The following is a 6,244-nucleotide window of genomic DNA, read 5'->3' on the forward strand; positions in this document are numbered from 1 at the left end:
AAGAAAATGAAGATCATGGCATCTGGTCCCATCACTTCATGGGAAATAGATGGGGAAACAGTGTCAGACTTTATTTTTCTGGGCTCCAAAATCACTGCAGATGGTGACTGCAGCCATGAAATTAAAAGACACTTACTCCTTGGAAGGAAAGTTATGACCAGCCTAGATAGCATATTGAAAAGCAGAGACATTACTTTGCCAACAAAGGTCCGTCTAGTCAAGGCTATGGTTTTTCCAGTAGTCATGTATGGATGTGAGAGTTGGACTGTGAAGAAGGCTGAGCGCTGAAGAATTGATGCTTTTGAACTGTGGTGTTGGAGAAGACTCTTGAGAGTCCCTTGGACTGCAAGGAGATCCAACCAGTCCATTCTGAAGGAGCACAGCCCTGGGATTTCTTTGGAAGGAATGATGCTAAAGCTGAAACTTTGGCCACCTCATGTGAAGAGTTGACTCATTGGAAAAGACTCTGATGCTGGGTGGGATTGGGGGCAGGAAAAGGGGATGACAGAGGATGAGATGGCTGGATGGCATCACTGACTCGATGGATATGAGTTTGAGTGAACTCTGGGAGTTGGTGATGGACAGGGAGGCCTGGCGTGCTGCGATTCATGGGGTCGCAAAGAGTCGGACACAACTGAATGACTGAACTGAACTGAAACTTTATTGAGATCCCAGGTGACTTTGTTTTCCATTTTGCAAGTCTCTCACAGATCTGGTTTCCATGACCAACTCAAACTAGTTGGTCGTGAAGCAAGCTCACATTTCTGCACTTGCCCCCACATGGAATAAATAAAACCAATTCTAGTTTGTTAGTGAATTACTAATAGGCAAATATATGCAAGCTTTGTTCTTAAGTCTTTTCTAGGCAGTGCTTTCCACAAGGACAGCTCTTTAGCTCCAGGCCCAGAGCTCTTGCCTCATCCTTTTTGCTCAGCAAAAACCAAACAGTGAAAAGAAACATTCAATATTTAATATATTCTTTGTTCTAAGAAGAATTAACACATAGTTGTTAAGAATACCTAAATTTTGTAAGATAACAGATACAAATTTATTTTCCTTGTTTCACAATTTGTAATTGTATTTTCCAAGTAAATTTTGTATCACTCCCACTCCCTGGGCAATTAATGACTTTGCATCCTCTTTCCCATTGTATTTTTCCAAGTATATTTTGTATCACTCCCACTCCCTGGGCAATCAATGACTTTGCATCCTCTTTCCCATACCAATTATGTTAGAGTAGGAGGGACCTCCAGTATGTGCCAGGCACTGTGGGGAATCCAAGGATGTCTAAGACAAGGTTTCAGCAAACAAGAACGTAGAGCTAAAATAGTGTGCTGAAAAGAAATCAATTCAACAAAGAAGCAGAAAGGCACAGTGTGCTGTGCATATAATCACCTGGAGAACTTGATAAAATGAGATTAGGGATCTCATCCTCACAGAGTCTAATAGGAAGGTAGGGTGAGGGAAATGGTCCTGTTCTGATGCTGGTGTCTTAGGTTCCGGAGGCTGGCCACAAGTAAGATGTAGCCATCTGGTGATGGGTTGGGACAGGTACAGATAACGCCTCTACAGCTGCACTGTGCACTCAAGGCTCATATTTAATTTAAGCAGTACTCCTTAGTGAAAACAGAGACGTCTTTAGGAGGCTGAGATGTATTTTTGTAATCAGTTCTTGGCCCCTTGAGCTATAATACCAGCCCCTGGAGTATGCTTGCAGGGCACTTGCCAGCACACACGTCACGAGGTTTAAGAGGACAGATGACCTCTGAAAGGCATGCTTGCACAGGCAAATAGAGCCAAGACAAACTGGGGCAATGCCTTTAAGCAATGTCTTTTTATAAATAAATCCTTCATTTTTCAAGTTCGAAAGTAATTCTTGAAAATACATTCTTCTTTTGAAAACATTGAGGAAACATCATAAAAACCCTCCCCCATCTCCAGTGTAACCATGGCTGTTGGTGTACATGCTTCCAGGACTTTTTTGGTGTTTATATTCAGTGCCCCGGACAGTATGATCTCAGGTGGCCTTGGCTGCAGTGGCCTGAAGCAGAGTTTCTGGTTCCCAGCTATAGAGACTGAGGTTGGGTCGTGCAATGAGAGCCGCCAAATCCTAGCCACTGGACCAGTGGTCAGGCCCTGGCCCTTCAGCTCTGCAGAAATGAATTCTCCCAAAGACAGAAAGTAGGGAAATAAAGTGTTTATTAGGAGGAAAAGAGAACAGTACATATGGATAGACACACAGGTGGACTCAGAAAGTTGCACCTTTGTGGCAGTTTAAATCACTTATATGGGGCATTTCTTCCAGGTTTCCTTTGGCCAATTATCTTGCTTTACCTGGTTCTGAGTCCTCAGGATCCTCCCATCTGTGCATGTGTATCTCTCAGCCAAAATCGATCTCTCAGTCTCTTCCAGCAAAGAGGCCCATGTGTAGCTTGACATCACTCCCATTTTGACCTCCAAGCTCTCCAGTCAGGCGTCTCCTTGACTTCAAGAATAAGAAATGTATAGTCTCTTATCTTTTATCTGAGCAGGGCCCAGCCTCCTCTCTTGATTGAACTGCTATTGATATTTTGGAGTTTCTGTCCATAGGGAATGAACTCCAACTGTTCACTCTGGTGGGGAGCCCATCTATCTCCTGCCTCAAATCTTCCCTGAGAGACGTACACCCCAAGAAAACTTTATTGGGAAGATGAAGGGTGAAGGTCTGTCTTCTGTAGCTTCTTCAGGCTGGCAAGGGGATTGTAGACCCTACCTAGCTGAGGTCACGGAGCTCTCACCCTATCTCATTAAAGAGGCCCCAAGGTGGCTTCTGTTGTTATTTTGGCAGGATCTGCCTTGGGAAGTGGCTGGAGTCCCTGCATCACCATTGTCCTGTGATGCCCTAGAGAAAACAAACTAAATAATTAGAGAAGCAGGGCCTAACGATTAGTAAAAGACTGTTAAAATCGGAGGCTCAAGCACGCTTAGGAATAAGGTCAGCACATTGGCCATACTGATTTATATTTTTCCTAGCACCCTGCTGTCTTCTTTACTGTTGCAAATCTGCAACTAAGACCTTTCAGTCCAAGAAGCAGGCCTGGGGACCAACAGGTTGAGGCCTTCCTTCTTAAGAATAGAGAAATACTAAACATTTAACATAAATCAGTATGGCTGAAACCATGAAGAAGGTTATAAGAAAATGGAAATATCCAATCAGAAAGTTTTTAATACCTTGCGGGATCCAGGAGGACAAGTTAGAGAACCAGCTTTCAATTTCCCCACCCATACTGAATAGTGAGGATTGGTGGTTAACTGTCTGTTGAAGCTAGGTGGCCTGCTGTTGTGTTTTCTCAATGTCGGTCTATACCTGGGAAGAGGTGTTAATGTATGTGCAACAAGAAAGGTTGGCAACTCCTTGTTTTGCCAACAGATAAACCAGGGCCAGACAGTTGTCAAATACCACCTTGGCCAGTTAATCTAGAGACTTCTGTAAATTAGTAAGAGAGTTAGTGGTATTGTTAGCTATGGTGGTAAGAGTAACAGATAAGTTTTGAAGGACATGTTGATGGGCGGCGACCCCCCACCAGGGTAACAAGGTGTACCCAAAGAAATAGACGTCTCCATCTAGGATGCCACCAGGTAAATCTAGAGTTAATCGAGTAAATGGGTTTAATAAACTTAAATTCATTTAAGGAGTGGCTTGAGAAAGGAGTAACCAAAGTTGCCAGCATATACTGTGTGGACATGGAGTTACTGTGCAGGCAATTAGTGGCCCATGGTTTCTTATCTACCTGGCATACCAAAACGTATCCTGGTGGGTACAATAGACTAACAAATTTAAGGTTTTAAGAGCTAGCCATCCAAATCTATTGTTACAGAAATGTTCTCTAACCATATACCCAATGCCTTCCTTCCATGTTTGTCCTGGTATCTGTTCCTTTAATGTGGATCCTTTCTCCTTCCACCTTTTCTCTTGTTAGGATAAGCAGCTTCAGGCCTAAGGTGAATTCTTACAGGCTGGCATGTATGGCCATTCTAGGGATTTCTTTGTCCCACACTGCAGGACCCACTTTTTGTACAATATGGCTGGGAATAGGACCTTGCTCCTCTGGCTGGTCTGTCTTAGTCAGAGTCAAGGCAAAGTGTTGCAGCCTCCTAACTGGAGTATGGCCCTGATAGAGCTCAGATGATCTCTTTCCAGTAGTCGGGTGGGACACTCAGGCACAACTAAAAAGGCACATGAAATCAGCTGCTGCTCACATTGACAAGTGAGAGGCCCAGTAAAATAATGGCTGCAAGGCTTTCCATTGACACCAGTTACAGCACAGCTTTTGGAAGAGGGAGGTCCAGTGTGAGAAATTAAGACAGAGTAAGTGGTTCTCATGTCAACTAAGAAATTGATTTTCTTACCTGCCATGACAAGGACTATCCTGGGCTCCTCGATGGAGATAGACCTCTTGTTAGGGGGAACCATCAGAAGCTAGAATCCCTGGGCCACCTCAGTCGTCCAGCCATTGGACGACGTCCTGAATTGGCCATTTCAGGAGTGGGAGCCCCTCGCCCACTTTGGGACTAAGGGCAGTCCCTCTTCCAATGACCTGCTTGTTTGCAGGCTAGGCATGGCCTGGGGGAGGGAAGCGGGGTTCTTTCTGGCAATCTCGGCCCCAGTGGCCAGTTGGCTTGCATTTGTAGCATTCCTCCTTGTTGGTCTTACTTCCAGATGGACAGTTGGACTTTTTTGGCCCCCTTGGGTTGTCCTGAGGTCACAAGACATGGCCAACAGCAATGGCTATCAATTGTGCATGAGCCCTAGACTGTCTTTTCTCCAGCTCTCCCTCTGGAGCTTGGTCTTGATTATTAAATACTCCAAGGGCCACATCCAGGAGTTGAGGTATGGATGTCTGTGGCCCAAATTCTAACTTTTGAAGTTTCCACATATTAATAGTATCAGGGGAGGGCTGGCTGATAAAAAAATGTTGTCCCAGCAGGGACTGACCTTTGGAAGTGGAGGGATCTACGTTGGTATACTTCCTAAAAGCTTCCACAGCTGCCTATGAAAGAGGGAGCTGGATTTTCTTTCTTTTCCTGGGTCACTCCTTTAACCTCACAGTTAAATGACATTTTGATACACTTTCTCATCCCTTCTAATACACATTAGATCATGAGCTTCCTGGCTTCTGTTCCTGTCCAAGAAGTATAATTCCGAGGAATTATATTTGGGACTGCATCTCCACCCAGAGTGTATTCAGGTTGGTCTCCCGCAAGTTAGTCAGCAAGCCTCTGGGCTGCCGTCCAGATTCTGTTTTTCCTCAAGAAGTACAATAAGTATTAGGTTGGCCAAAATGTTCACTCAGGTTTTTCCATAATATCTTATGGAAAAACCCCAATGGTCATTTTGGCTAACCCGACAGGACTCCTTGGACATCCTACCAAGTTAAGTCATAACCAAAATTAGAGCATGAAACTCTTCATGAAACCCTACTTGGGTCTTCAGAAAATCGTTTGTTTGCTTTGGGCTAAGTTGGTTATAAAAGGGGACTCTGACTGTCCCTTCCCCATTTGCCACTTCCCTAAGAGGGCGTAACTTCCCTGATCCTGGGTGATCGGAAGCTCCAACGGTGACAGGACAGAGGGACTAGTCTCTTTCCTGGGGTAACTGCGGGGATGGAGGGACATGGGGAGGTGGAGTTTGGGTTCAGTCAGATGGATCTGGAAAAGTAGGGATACTGTCAGGAGCAGGGGGAGCTAGGTATCCCCCTGAGACATGGGAGAGCTTTGAAGGGGATCATCTAAAATGACGTTTTTTCTTTTTTTTCTCTGGTTCCCCAGGTTTTGAATTACAAGAGCCATGTAGGGTGGAATTTTGGTAATGGACCATGAAAGCCTGACTAGAGGGATCCTCAGTCCACTTTCCTATCCAGTGGCAATAAATATGCAATTGTAGAATGGCATTATAGAGACCTGTCTTCAGGTAGTTTTTCTCCATTCCCCAACTTATATGAAGGCCAGGCACTGTTACAGTAGAACTTAAGTTTTCCCTTTCCTAGCCTTTCTGTTAACCTGCAACCGAGAAAGCTCCAGGAAATGGAATCTGTTGTTCCAGGAACATTTGCTAGGAGACTTTGACCTGAAGGGGTTCAGGGTGCAACCCCAAATTCCTTCCAAACCTGATGGAGTTTCCAGACCTCTACCATCCCATAGATTTCTGACACCTCTGGTCTCTCTTAGTACCTTTAGAAGCTGTCTTCCCCAGGTGGCCAGGGGA

The sequence above is a fragment of the Bison bison genome, unplaced genomic scaffold (assembly GCF_000754665.1).
Source record: "Bison bison bison isolate TAMUID 2011002044 unplaced genomic scaffold, Bison_UMD1.0 scf7180017864325, whole genome shotgun sequence".
Lineage (NCBI taxonomy): Eukaryota > Metazoa > Chordata > Mammalia > Artiodactyla > Bovidae > Bison > Bison bison.